This window comes from Rattus norvegicus, chromosome 4, assembly GCF_021556685.1.
Source record: "Rattus norvegicus strain SHRSP/BbbUtx chromosome 4, alternate assembly SHRSP_T2T, whole genome shotgun sequence".
NCBI lineage: Eukaryota > Metazoa > Chordata > Mammalia > Rodentia > Muridae > Rattus > Rattus norvegicus.
In genome coordinates this window covers 120,473,778-120,488,103 of record NC_141537.1, presented here as the reverse complement: position 1 = coordinate 120,488,103, position 14,326 = coordinate 120,473,778, and the positions used below count along the sequence as shown (strand labels likewise).

General features: G+C 46.0%; 1 protein-coding gene and 1 non-coding gene across 9 annotated transcripts in view; one reads left to right on the top strand and one right to left on the bottom strand.

The window, feature by feature from the left end:
- Anxa4 (annexin A4) overlaps positions 1–14,326 on the top strand; it is a 57,469-nt gene that overhangs the window by 3,268 nt on the left and 39,875 nt on the right. For 2 of the 8 annotated variants that reach the window (XR_015685844.1, XM_087659386.1), the window contains exon 2: positions 13,610–13,675. The gene's annotated coding sequence lies outside the window, so the exon portion shown is untranslated. 8 annotated transcript variants of the gene reach the window in all.
- Positions 2,997–3,133, bottom strand: LOC120102638 (small nucleolar RNA SNORA2/SNORA34 family). The gene has a single exon (XR_015687335.1). It is a non-coding gene; the product is annotated as a small nucleolar RNA SNORA2/SNORA34 family (small nucleolar RNA).

Below are 14,326 nucleotides of genomic sequence, written 5' to 3'. Positions count from 1 at the left end.
CCAGAAGAGGGCATCAGATCCCAATACAGATGGTGTCACCATGTGGTTGCTGGGATTTGAACTCAGGACCTCTGGAAGGGCGGTCAGTTCTCTTAACCACTGAGCCATCTCTCCAGCCCCCACTGCTCTCTTGCAGTTAGAGCATGGAGGAAGTTTAACAGGCACCTCAATGGACTCCGTATAGTGTCTTTGAGTAGTGGTCAGCCTAGGCTCATTGTTCTAATTCCCCTCAGCCTGAGATGGGCTTGTGACCTGGAACAGGTGAAGAAACAAGGCTTCAAGTGCTGGCCCTCCAGTGGGTTGGGGCTTGTAAGGCGAGGCTCAAGTTCAGCTGAGACTCTGGCCTCGGTTCACAGTGAGCAGTGGATTCCTGGCTTCTTAACTGAGTCTTATCTGTTTTTTCCTTTTCTGCGTCAATGCTCTCCTTGGCTAGGTGCCAAGTGAAATATAGTTGCCCCAACTAGAGCCTGGGTGGGAATGTTGGTAGATTGTTTGCCTAAGATCACAAGGCCAATGGTTCAATCCCCTGCACTGCAGTCCCCTATCTCAACAGAAACCCGAAGCTTTTTGACCAGAAAAGGGAAGCTGCAGTGTGAGGGGGTGGTGGTGGTGGTGGGGTGAATCAGTGGCTCTTAAATTCTCAAAGAGCTTGGCATGTGGGCTTGGGAATGATTAATTCCTTATGATATTGAATATTTTCTCGTTGAACTTGAAAAAGTGGCTTTTGGGACCCGTAGAGAGGGGTTGGAGCTGCTGAGAGTTCTCACTGCAGAGAAGGCCTGGGCAAAGGCTCCACAGAATCGTACTGATAAGGCTACACAAGATTCCTAATGCTTCCTCAAACCTCAGAGTTCATCAAGCTCCCCTGGGAGGTCTAAATACTATCTAGGTTCTTGCCCCATTCTTGTTTGTTTCTGAGACAGTGTCTCTCACTATGCAACAGCCTTGGCTCTCCTGGAACTCACTCTCTAAACCAGATTGACCTAGAACTCACAGAGATCTGTAGGCCCCTACCTCCTAGTGCTGGGATTCAAGGTGTGTGCCGCTTGGCTCTTGTCCCATTCTTAAAAAAAAAAAAAAATTCTGAGCTGTTCTTACTGTGTAACCCAGGTTAACCTGGAGTTTGACAGCCTTCTGTCTCAGCCTTCTGTGTCCTGCTTTTACTTGTGCACCTTCACACTCTGCAGGGTCACTGTCCCAGATTCTGATCCAGTGTGGTGGACTGGTATCCCAGGACCTGCATACTTGAAGATGTCACCAAGACCTCACTGTGAGAAAACAGACCTTATAAACTCACGAACAAACATTTGCTAAGCGGAATGGCATGTGAAAACTTGATCTTCCCTTGACATGTTATAATATCTGCTCTGTGATCAGATTAATAACAGACATTCTTCCTCCAAATCATTTCTCTCTGTCTCTGTCTCGGTCTCTCTCTCTCTCTCTCTCTCTCTGTCTGTCTTTCTCTCTCTTTCTCTTTCTCTTTCTGTGCACACATGTGCACACACATGCTATGAAAGCCAGGGGACTTCAGCTACTGTTCCTCAGGTGATGTTCTGACCTAGAGCCACCACAGAAGTCAGGCTGACCGGCCAGCGAGCCTCAGGGATCTGCCTCTGTCTCCTCAGAAGCGAGATCAGAAACACACCTACCACACCTCACTGTTTTAAAACTCAGTTTCTGGGGACCAGAGAGTCCTCATGCTTGCAAGACACCTCTATATGAGCTACACGGTCACCCTAGTCTCTCAGCAGCCTACAGGGCTCAGCGCTTCCAGGCTGAGCTTCAGCTCAAGGCATTCTGTGGTTGTTTAACATGATTGAAGCTGCCGTGCACTAATGCACTCCGTTCACTGCCTTGGAAGCCGAGGGCCTCCGAGGCCCACTGTGGGCTGGTGGGGTATAGAATTCCCTGGTGTCTGATTGTGTTTGAACTGCGCTGTGATTTTGCTGTGGGATCCCGAAACTCCATTTCTGAAGAGCATTTTCTAAACTGAAAGGTTTCCTTGCTTGAGGTCAGTAATTTGTCATACCACCTCCTGGGCTTGTCATAAAACATCTGTGAATGCTACCACCGCCATAAGCACAGGCATAATGGTGACTAAAGGCCAGAATGCAGGTTACTGTGTAGAAATCCTTGAGTTTCTCCCCACCCTTCACCTAACCCTCAGGCCTAGATGCCACACAGAGCTGAACAATGAGATTCCAGGGAGCAGACACTTTCTGGCCCACAGGATGTGTTCCTCTGTGTGAGGGGACCCTGGAGAGGGACCAGGTGGCATTATTGTCAGAGGCTAAGCTGGGCTTCATTCTCCTGGTTCACTTGTGCCTGAGCTCCCTCCCATAGAGAAGGGAGCAGCCTTTACAGATATTAGGGCCCAACATCTACCTCTCCTCTCAGGGAGAAGAGGAGCAAACTTGTTTTCAGGGTTTTAGTGTTGCTGTCTGCAGGGGCTCCTTTCTGATGCTTGTGAGGACTTATCAATTCAATAGTTGTCTTTCTTCTTAGAGGAATGTGGCATCAACTACATTCTTCCCCCAAGTAAAACTGATTCTGTGGTTCTCTCTCTCTCTCTTTTTTTTTCCATGTTCTGGGCAGAGAACCCACAGTAATCCTTTTTTCTTGGTGACAGATTTAACATATAACTTAATGAACAAAGCTAAATCAGTAAAGCATTAGTATCATACAGAAACTATGGAACCCCACTACACAGCTGTCACAAACAACGTGACTGTTTCTTTGGCTCCCTGCCCCCACTTCACCTGCCCTAGACAGGATTCTGCTGAGGCCCAGGCAGGTTTCAAATTCCCAATTCTCTTTTTATTTTTTTCTTTTCTTTTTTTTCTGGAGCTGGGGACCGACCCAGGGCCTTGAGCTCACTCGCTGGCTAGGCAAGCGCTCTACCACTGAGCTAAATCCCCAACCCCCAAATTTCCAATTCTCTTGCCTTACCCTCCCAAGTGCTATAATCACAGAGCTGGGTACCATATCCAGCCAGATGTTTCTTACTAATGAATTGACCATTGCATTTTTAAATTTCTGAAATGGCCAACAGACTATAGAAAGACATTTATTTAGGAACCTGCTTGAAACCAACAGCTTCAGCAAACTGCTGGCCTTGATTCAGGGCCAAATCTGTGGTTCTCATTCTTCATACCTGCCACACCACCACCGCCACCACCACCACCCAGAATGTGACCCAAGAAACTGGTTCTTTCTTGAGAAAGTGAACACATACTCAACATTCTCTACAGTTTCAAGAGGTTTCCAAACACCCTCTGGATCCCAGGCAAGGGTGTCTGGAGAGCGCTGAGGGCCACATGAAGGGTTACTCAGAAAATTGGTAGCATTTGTCAGATTTTTATTAGAAGGCATTCTAGCAATTTTAATTCTAGGAGTTTTTCTTAGATTTGCTCTGTGTGTGTGTGTGTGTGTGTGTGTGTGTGTGTGTGTGTGTGTGTGTGTGTATGTGTATGTAGTGTGTAGTGTGTGTAGAGCTGTGTGCGAACAATTCAGGCTTGCTTTAGGAGCAGAAAACCAGAGCTGCTTACTTGTGTGGCTGGCTGTAAAGGACAGAGTGAGTGGTGGGGTTAAAAGTATATATCACCATGCCTGGAAAACTTCCTATCTGTGAAAAAAAAAACCAAAAGGTTAGTTGGCACCAAACTAGAGGAAAGAATACAATTCGGTAAGCCCTTTGGGATTACATGGGTTTTAAAAACTAAAGTATCTATTTCTTGGCTAACTCAAGAGGATTTAAAAAACAAAAAACAAAACAAAACCAGAAGCAAAAGATGACTACAGAAAATCAATTCTGGCCATGTGGAGAACAGGAAATCCAAGCAGGAACTGTTGGCCTCAAAGGATTTGTTGCTAATCTCACCACTGGAAGTCTCCTTCCAGTCTTCTTTCAGAATGTTGTGTTGTTCTAAGGCCTATAGATGTGTGTTGACACAAGTAGATATTAGATTACTTAACATAAATAAATCCCTACAAGTGCCTAGTTCGCTGTGTCCGGTAACATAGAGGCTGCTTGGAACTTGCCGTTCACTAAGCTGCCATCTCCTGGGCCAAGAGGAAATTTTAGTGTATCTATTTGAAGATTTTTTTTATTTTTTTCAGTGACTTCCACTCAGACTTGGATTTTTTTCTTTTGAGACAGGGTCTCCTGTAGCCCAGGTTGCCCCTAAACTGTATAGCCAAGGATGACCTTGACTGCTGACCTTCCTGTGCTTACTTCCCTGGTGTAGGGTTACAGCCATGTGCTACCACATCTGGTTTTATTGGCAAGCAGTGGTGGGCGTTGGACGCAGGGCCTTGTGCATGCCAGGCGAGCATTCTACCAACTGAGCTGCACACCAACCTTCTTCTAGCTTTTGGAAACGTACCATGTATTATTAACATCTGTGGTCACCCTGTTATACCATCCACACCAGAACTTCTCATTCTGTGTAACTATAACCAGTTCTACTGATCCATCCCTCTCCACTCCCTCCTTTCCTTTGCCAACACTAACCCCAATTCTGCTCTCCATTTCTGTAAATTTTATATTCCCCACGAGTGAGGTAGCGCGGTGCTTGTCTTTCTATGGCTGTGTGTGTTCAGTGGCTCCATTTCCATCCAAGTAGCTGTGAGTGACAAGGTTTTCATTCTCTTTGTGACTCATGGTACACACTCTGTGTGTGTGTGTGTGTGTGTTTGTGTGTGTGTGTGTTGGTTTTTTTTTTTTTTTTTTCTGTCCATCCATCAGTTGATTCGTGCTTGAGTTGTTTCCACTTCTCCACAGTGTGAAGAGAGCTGCAGTGAACCTGGGAGAGTAGGTGTCTCTTTCACACACTGATTTCACTTCCTCTGAGTTAGACCCTGGAGTGGGTATGGAGGGTCAGACAGAGTTCTGTTTTGAATTCCCTGAGGAACTTTCACACTGTTTTCCATAGTGGTTTGCATCCCCAACCAACACCGTCCAGGGATCCTGTTGCCACATGTTGCTTGCACTGACTGCCCTTAGTCATTTGGATAGTAGCAACCTGTTCTGGGGTTAGGTGACATCTCTGTGGTTTTGATGTAATCTGATGGCTGGTGATGCTCATAAGCCTTCCCTCCAAGTATGCTTGGCTATTTGAATGTCTTTTTCAGAGTTAGCATTTAAGTTGATCACCTGCATTTACTGAAGGTTTTGCGATTTTGTTAATTTTTTATGGTGCTGGAGGTTGGACCAGGACGTCTTAATGTGCTGAGAAATTAATCCAGCACTGAGCCTCAGCTCCAGTCTTCTCAGCTCTGCATACAGGATGTCTAGTCAAGTACCCTCATGTCACCTGGAACTCAGTGTATCTAAGGATGCATGGGTGAGAGCCACAGTCGGATGTCCAGGCAAAAAAACACGTGCCATGCCTGATTCTTTTACCCTTTCTACCAAACTAGGATAGACTTCCGTCTGGTCTGGCTCTCTACTATTTCTCAAAACTACTCTCTCTGCTACATCCTCACTCAGCCCTTAGTACCTCTCATCCAAGCCACCCCAGCCCTTTCCTAAGCTGGGTCAATGTGACAGTGATTAGAAAGCTGTTTGGTTTGTCACTGTCGCCCTCAACCTACCCCAAAATTTCCTGCAGATACCCCACTGCCCTGGGACAAATGGCAGCTACTTACACTTAGCAGGGATCAGCTCCTACCTTCCTCTCCCTCGTCCTCCTAAAACACACATCCGTGATATACGTGCACACGATTAAACATACATCCAAGGATGATACATCCTTGGCTCAGCTTCTCCACTCTGCCATCTTCAGAACACTGACCTCTGTGCCCACCTAGCAGTCAACTGATTTTAAAACTCATCCCCTCCAAGGAGAGCAACCAGCCTGCTCCGAAGGCTGATTCAGTTCAGTGTCTTAGTATCCGGCACTGGAGGGCTCAGTAAGGGCTGCCATGAGTAAACGGACGACATAAGACAGCCGGTGGAATGGGAGTGAGCTCTGTCAAATCCTGACCCAGTGTTCCAAGTGTTTCTTTGAGGTGCAGAGTTTCCAAGGGCAAGCTCTCCCGATGTGTGTTATCCTCCCATCCTTCCCCTCCCTCTTCCCTCCCTCTCTCCCTCCCTCCCTCCCCTCCCTTCTTTCCCCTCCCCCTTCCCTCCCTCTCTCTTCCTCCCCTCCCTTCCTTCCCCTCTCCCTCCCTCCCTCCCTCTCCCTCCCTCCCTCTCCCTCCCTTCTTTCTCCTCCCCCTTCCCTCCCTCTTTCCCTCTCCCTCCCTTCCTTCTAACAGTGAGTGGCAGAATGAAGGCACTAAGAAAACACGAGGGGCTTTGGTGAGGATTACAAGGCTAGTGACCGTGCATATGTGGTTTGGGGAACAAGGTCTGACTGTAACAATCATTCAGTCAGCCCTGTTCAAGTCACAGTTATGGAAAACGGTGAGCCCTGTCTAGAGTCGTGCCATGAGCTACATTTGCAAGGTTGAATGTCCTGTAGTGAATTGTAAAGGCACTGTAAAGAGGGGCTGGAAAGATGGCTCAGGGGGTAAAATGCTCGCTGTGTAAATGTAATGACCTGAGTGAATCCACACCACCCACGTAAGAGCCAGAGGTACTTAGACCACGGGTACTTAGAACGTTTGTGCTACAGAGAGGAGGGTTCGGAGGTCTTCCTGGCCAGTCAGTCTGAGCAGCAAGTTCAGCAAGATGGGAGACGGAGAAGAGATTGAGAATGGCCTTCACACACACGCACACACACATGCATGCACACACACACACACACACATGCATGCACACACACACTCATAACACACATAACACACACACTCACACACTCATAACACACACAACACACACACACACTCACACACACATAACACACACATAACACACACACTCACATGCATGCATGCACATGCATAGGCACACATATGCACAGGCACACACACATAACACACACACACTCACACACTCACACACACTCATAACACACATGTATGCATGTACATGCACAGGCACACACACATGCTCATAACACACACATACACACACATGTATGCATGCACAGGCACATACACACACACTCATAACACACATACATGCACAGGCACACACACATACACACACACACTCATACACACTCATAACACACATGCATGCATGTACACGCACAGGCACACACACTCACACACACTCATAACACACACGCATGCACAGGCACACACTCATAACACACACAACAAACACGCATGCATGCACATGCATAGGCACACACATGCACAGGCACACACACACACTTACACACACACACTCTCACACACACACTCACACACACTCACACACACACTCACACACACTCATAACACACACAACACACACATGCATGCATGCACAGGCACACACACACTCAGACACACACACATGCATGCATGCACAGGAACACACACACACACACACACACACACACACACACACACACACAGAGTGAAAAGAAGAGATCCTGCAGGCGATGCTCTGGTTACTGCCCAGGAGGTGCCTTAACTTTCATGCCACCAAACCAATCAATCAAAGTAAAAGGAAGTGGGAACAGTTACCTTAAGTAATAAAGACTGAAGTGAGAGATGTACCTTGTTTTGTTGAGTGTGGGCTTAGGCTTTGCAAAGGCCCAGATTCAATTCACAGCATGGAAAACAAAATAGAAAACTAAACAGTTATCTTACCAATATATCCACAGCATGACCATCTCAATACGTAGTCAATGTAATATCTTACCAGTATATCCACAGCATGACCATCTTGACACGTAATGTAAAGGTGTTAATGACTTTTCCAGTCTATGCTAATATTTTGTGTGATGGCACATTGAATTTCAGTATTGTCAGCAGAAAATCTTGATATATATTTGGATTTCATAACATTTACAATTTTACCATCAATTCAAATGCTCAGAATATTTTAAACATACTTAAATTTTTGTAGTAGCTAAAATAAATACCAAAAAATTTATTTATGAGCTGGGTATGAAGCTTAGTTGATAGAACCTAGCGTGCACGGCATCCTGGCCTTGGTTCCCAGCCCCATGTAAAGTGTTTGTAGTTAGGTGTACCTGTGACCCTGGGACTGGGAGGGAGGTGGAGGTGGCAGATGGGAAGTTCAAGGTCATCCTGGCAATATAATGAGTTAGACACAGACTCTGTCCAATTTTTTTAAATTTCCATTTAATATTTGAAACCTCATTTAAAAAAACTGGTTCATCTTCTCCAGAAGAATGTGATTTGAACTAAAAGGCCTTTGGCTTTTAGAACTTCATTTGCCCAAGCGAACTCATGAGCTCCTATGTCAACTCTATCTCTTTCTCTTTACAGTGACAACATTGAAGCCTCTGCTACCACCATTTCTACATGGGGAGCAAGCTTCCGTTTAAAGTTCTTAAACATCAGCGAGGCAAGGTGGTGATAGCACATGCCTTTATTCCCAGGATCCATGATCCCCCTCCCTCTCTCTTTCTCTCTCTCTCTCTCTCTCTCTCTCTCTCTCTCTCTCTATATATATATATATATATATATATATGTATATATATGTGTGTGTGTGTATATATGTGTGTGTATATATGTATGTATATATGTGTGTGTATATGTATGCATATATGTGTATATATGTATGTATATATGTGTGTATATGTATATATGGCACATGCAAATCGCAAAATGAGTACCTTGTGCTTTCTGTGAACTATATTCAAATGAAAACATTAAAATATTGCTCAGTGCCTAGAAAAATATCCAAAGTGAACAAAGCTGCTGGTGCCACTTGGTTGCTCAGGGATACTAGAAGGGACACGCCCTGCCTGGCAGGTGCACTGTGCTCAGTAGTCAACGTGAACTTCAGCCCTGCAGGAGCAGGAAGTTAGGGCATTTTAAAATTCAAAGTTAATGCATATGGGGAAACTAAGGCATTTTAAGAGTAAAGTCAGCTCAGAATGAGCAGGCTGGGGAGATGGCTCAGAAGTTAAGAGCCCTGGCTGCTCTTCCAGAGGACCTGGGTTCAATTCCCAGCACCTACATAGCAGCTCACAACTGCCTGTAATTCTAGTTCCAGGGGATCTGACAGCAAGGACCCTCACACCAATGCACATAAGATAAGAATTAAATCAGTTAATAAAAACAGAACAAACTTGTAGCTGTAGTCATAACACCAGTTGCTCAGTATGCCATCCGTATGCATCAGTTGTCATGTGTGGTTCATGGCTACAAGGAGCCCAGTGCAAGGGGAGGAGACTATCAGTCAAGTCAGTAGGGAGCCCAAAGGCATCCTAGCAGGGGAGAGCTGTTTTCAAGGGAGCTACTCTAATTCCCAGTTTCCACCAGTTAAAAACGTTTATTGACAAGATCATGCAATATAGTCCTCAAACTTACAATCCTCCTGCCTCAGTCTCCTGAGTGCTAGGAATGATTTGATGGGCAACAGCCACTATCTCCCCTGCCCCCTGTGTGTGTGTGTGTGTGTGTGTGTGTGTGTGTGTGTGTGTGTACCTCATGGCACGCATGTAGAGATCATAGGCCAACTTGCTGGATTCGGTTCTCACCATTCACCATGTGGGTCCTGGGAATGAACAAGTCTGTTCTGACTTTAAGTTTACAATCCCAATGCCCTGTCAGGTTGGGAGGTAGGAGCAGGGCCAGTGACTAATGTCAGCCGTCCTCCTCCTTTTCCACTTCCACCTTCCAATCTACTTTCAGTCCCTCTCAGCCTGACCCTACCTCGGGTCAGTCCTGCTCTTTCCAGTTCCCCACCCCCACCCCACCCCACCCCCTTACCCCCACCTTACAGAGGATTCAAATACAAATCTGGGAGAGGCTTCACCAGAAAAGCTAAGTTCCCTCCATGAATCAGAAAGCCACAGTGGAAGCTTGAACAGTTCTGTTTTTGTGCCTTTCTGCCAGAGTCAGCTTTAATTCTGGAAAGATTTGGGTACAGTGCCCTACTCTGGCCCAGCGAGGGTGTGGCAGACAGAGGTGCTGCCCACACAGCTGGCAGAGCTGAGGCCTCAGAGAGAGATTTCTCTGTGCTCACTTTTTGTCTCAATCTGTGGAGAGAGCCAGGCTGCTTTTCTTGTGGCCAGAAGGACAAGGCCACATGACACCTGTATCCCACTCTGGATCAAGAGGAGCTCAGAGGGACAGCAGAAAGTCTGCATAGGCAGAACCCCTTCCCTCCTGCTGTGTGCCTAAGCCCATGGGCAGAGATGGGCTTGAGGTGTCCTTTCTCTGCTTCTCACTTTGTTTCTACAGACCGTCCGTCTCACTGAGCCTGGACCTCACTGATTGGGCTAGACTGACTGGTCAGTGAGCTATAGGAATTCTCCTGCCTCCATCACTGGAGAACTGGGGTTACAGACTCACTGCCATGCCTTTTTCTAAGGATGAAGCACTGAAATTAGAGGCTTGAGCCACTATGCATGGTTTTAAAGAACAACTTTAAAAGCTGAATATAGGCTGGGTGTGGGTGGCACACGCCTTTAGTCCCAGCTCTCGGGATTGCAAGGCAAATGATTTCTGTGAGTTTGTGGCCAGCCTGATCTACAGAGTTTCAGGACAGCCAGGACTATACACAAAAGAAACCCTTTCTTGAAAAACTAAACCCAGCAAAACCAAACAACAACAGCAACAACTAACACCACCCCCTCCAGAAAGAAAGAAAGAAAGAAAGAGAGAGAGAGAGAGAGAGAGAGAGAGAAAGAAAGAAAGAAAGAAAGAAAGAAAGAAAGAAAGAAAGAAAACAGATAAATAATGATTGCATGTATCCGGGGTGCAAAGTGATACTATACTTTATGAATATATAGTAAGTAATTAAATCGAGACACTTGGCGTATTCATCACCCAAGCATCTTACTTTTCTTTGCGGTGACAATGTTTAAGACTTATTCTCAGTGAATTTGAAGCAGGAGATGTGTTTTGTCCCATTCACCGTTCCGTACAGTGACTCCTACCTTCGGAGACGTACTGGAGCCTTTTGGCCATCAACTCTCCTTCCCAGACTCCCAGCTCTACTAACCATCATTGTCCTCCCTCAAACTCTCTACCCTCCTGCTGCCACTTCCTGGACTCTGGAAGATGACAGGTGCAAGCCCCCAGGCCGGGCGCTTTCCCTGAGTTTTGAGTTACCTTGGTTTTCAGTCCACAGCACTGTGGGTCTTCTCCTGCTGGCTTATTTCACTTAGCACAATGCTCCTTTCTCTGATTTGTTGCCAAAGGACCACATTGCCTTTAAAGGCAAAAAGCATCCCGGGTGTAGATTTACCGCTTTCTCTGTCCGTCACCTGCCGATGGACACTTAGGTTGACTGTGTAGCCCGCTGCTGTGAGTGGTGCCAATGTTGGGTTCAGTTCAGTTGTATTGTTTGGTGGGGTGGTGTTAGGAATGGCCTGAGCATCACACAGGTGGGCAAGGGCTCTACCCCAGGACCACTCCACCAGTCCTAGGCTTTTTAAAAATTTATTTTTGGTTTACATTTATGCGTGTTTTGCCGGCACGTGTGTCTGTGTAGTAAGTGTATGACTTGCACCTTGGCAGACCAGAAAAGGGAGTCAGATCCTCCAGAATTGGAGTCAAGGACAGTTGTGAACCACTGCGTCGGTGTTGGGGACTGAACCCAGGCCTCTGCAAGAGCAGCAAATGCTCTTTTTTTTTTTTTTTTTTTTTTGGTTCTTTTTTTTCGGAGCTGGGGACCGAACCCAGGGCCTTGTGCTTCCTAGGCAAGCGCTCTACCACTGAGCCAAATCCCAAACCCCGCAAATGCTCTTAATTACTGATCTCTCTCTCTCTCTCTCTCTCTCTCTCTCTCTCTCTCTCTCTCTCTCTCTCTCTCTCTCTCTCTCTCTCTCCAGCTCCAGTTTTAACTTTAAAAATTGTTTGTTAGATTTTCTTGGATTTTTTTTGGGGGGGGAGGGGGACATGCCGCATTGCGTGTGAAGGTCAGAGGACAAGCTTAGCATGTCGATTCTCTGTCTCCACCGTGCAGATTCTAAGGCTTTGACTCATGTCACCTGGCTTGGCAGCAAGGGTCTTGACCAGCTTAGTGATCTCAACAGCCCTGGTTGTAGCATTTCCGAGGACCCTCCAGGTCACTTCTCATGACTGATGGGCCGACTGGCATCTGTATCCCGAGTTCACAGGGTTCTCCTTTCTCCATACCTCCTGCTCCCCACTCTCTTACTTGCACTCAAACTGTTCTATTCCTGTCTCACCAGGATTTTGTGACGAAAGATGGGATGATTTTAATCTCTTGGGGGAAGAGCATGAATGAGTCAGGTATCCAAGCTGGGCATGGTGACACAGGCTTTTAGTCCTAGTGCTCAGGAGGCAGAGGCAGGTGGAGCTCTGTGAGTTTGAGGTTAGCCTGGTCTACATAGTGAGTTCTAGGACAGCCAGACTATGCAGAGAGACACTATCTTAAAAAAAAAAAAAAAGAGCAGGCACCCACTTTTCTCTGATGAGGTGCCCTTGTTTTGAGCCTAAGACTTATGATTGCTAGGCTGAGAGGAGACACCAAGTAAGCTTTGGAATCTTGGTCTTAGCACACGGTGGCCTGGGGTTTGTCATCCGTGAGGAATGACCAGATTGGTGCATGTGTGGATAGATTGTGAGAGTACCCGGTGACAGACAAGAACTAGGGACCGGTGCAGATGGGTTTCTGCACGAGACCTTCACGTGCCTAGTACACTGTATTTACATCTTCCTGAAGGAGGACCTGCCACATGTCTTTGGGGATTTTGATTCCAAAATCATCCCAAATTGATCAGGAAACATGACGTAACCCAATGAAAGAGTCTCGTTGTTGACAGTCTCCCTTTAAGTGACTGTTACACTGAGGAGACACGATTTTACCCATGATGCTGTGGGAAAGCCATATGGGCTTTTTGGATTTCACTGAGTCAGTTTTCTTTGGAGTGGGTGTTAATAAGTGGAAGGCAAGAACAATGGATTCCCAGAGGCGATTGCTAGCTTAAGGCCATGTCTTCGGCTGTAAAAGGGATGCTATTTTATTGAGGTATGATACTCATATCAGAAAATGCACAGATCACACATGATTAGGGATTTTTATAAAGGATTTTTAAAAGGACACATTTTAAAGAAATGGAGGGCTAGCGTGACTGGAACCCAAGTTGGGTCCTCTGAGTCCAGGCAGAACAGCTGGACGTGGTGGTGCAAACTTGGCGGCAACAGGACAGTCTACTTGGTAAGCTCCAGGCCAGTGAGAGATGCTGTCTCAAAAGACAAGATGCTTAAGAAGGAATGGCCTCTGGTCCCCAGCTCTGAAAAAAAGAAAAGAAAAAAAAAAAGAAGGAATGACCTCTAAAGTCGACCTTCAGCCTCCACACTCATATGTATACACATGCCTACATACATACATGCACCCAAAAGAACATGTATGTGCACATGCACAAAAGCTGAGGTAAAATACACATAAGATGAATTAGTTACCGTGTCTCTTTTTTTTTTTTTTCTTTTCTTTTTTTCGGAGCTGGGGACCGAACCCAGGGCCTTGCGCTTCCTAGGCAAGCGCTCTACCACTGAGCTAAATCCCCAACCCCTAGTTACCGTGTCTTAAGTATCTATATTTACATCCTTTTCGCAGTCATCCTTATCTACAGAACTCGTCTCATCTCGTTAAGTTCGAAGCCCCATCTTCATCAGGGAAGCTGTGAGTACTTGACTATAGACATGTATTGGGGAAGTCTATGTGAGAGAATGACCTGCAGGTTTACCTTGGCCTGACAGCAGCCATCTTGCATCTAATCATGATTGTCCCTGAGTAGCTCTGGTTGGTCTCCAACCTCTCCTTTCAACATGGCTTCCTAGCTTACAGACAAAGAAAAAGCATTAAGGTGATGATGGGGACTTTACTACTACTAGACTCTGGTGCCAGGACTTCCTGTCTCTGATATTTGCTTGAGGTAAAGTAGGTACTTTCTGGGTTGGGTGGAGTCACTAAGCGCCTAGTGAATTTCACTCTGAACAATCCTGGGACCAGATTGTTCTAGAACAAATAGTAATAGGTAGAATAGATAAATGTTGTCCGGTTCACAATGGGTTCACCATTATAAGGTTTTGGGGTCATAGTTTGATTGCTCTACGTGTCACTAATTCTTAGTATTAATTCTATGTAGCCCATGAGGAAACTGAAACATGAGAGACCATACCTTGGTCCATAAGTAGGAAGTATGTCTATAAAGATCATAAGAACAAATGGTTCACAGGACTCCACCACTTTATTTTGGAGGGGAGATGAGATGAGCTTTAAAGAGAATTCTGTTCTGAGTGGCTACGATGGGAAATTTTTAACTAAATTAAA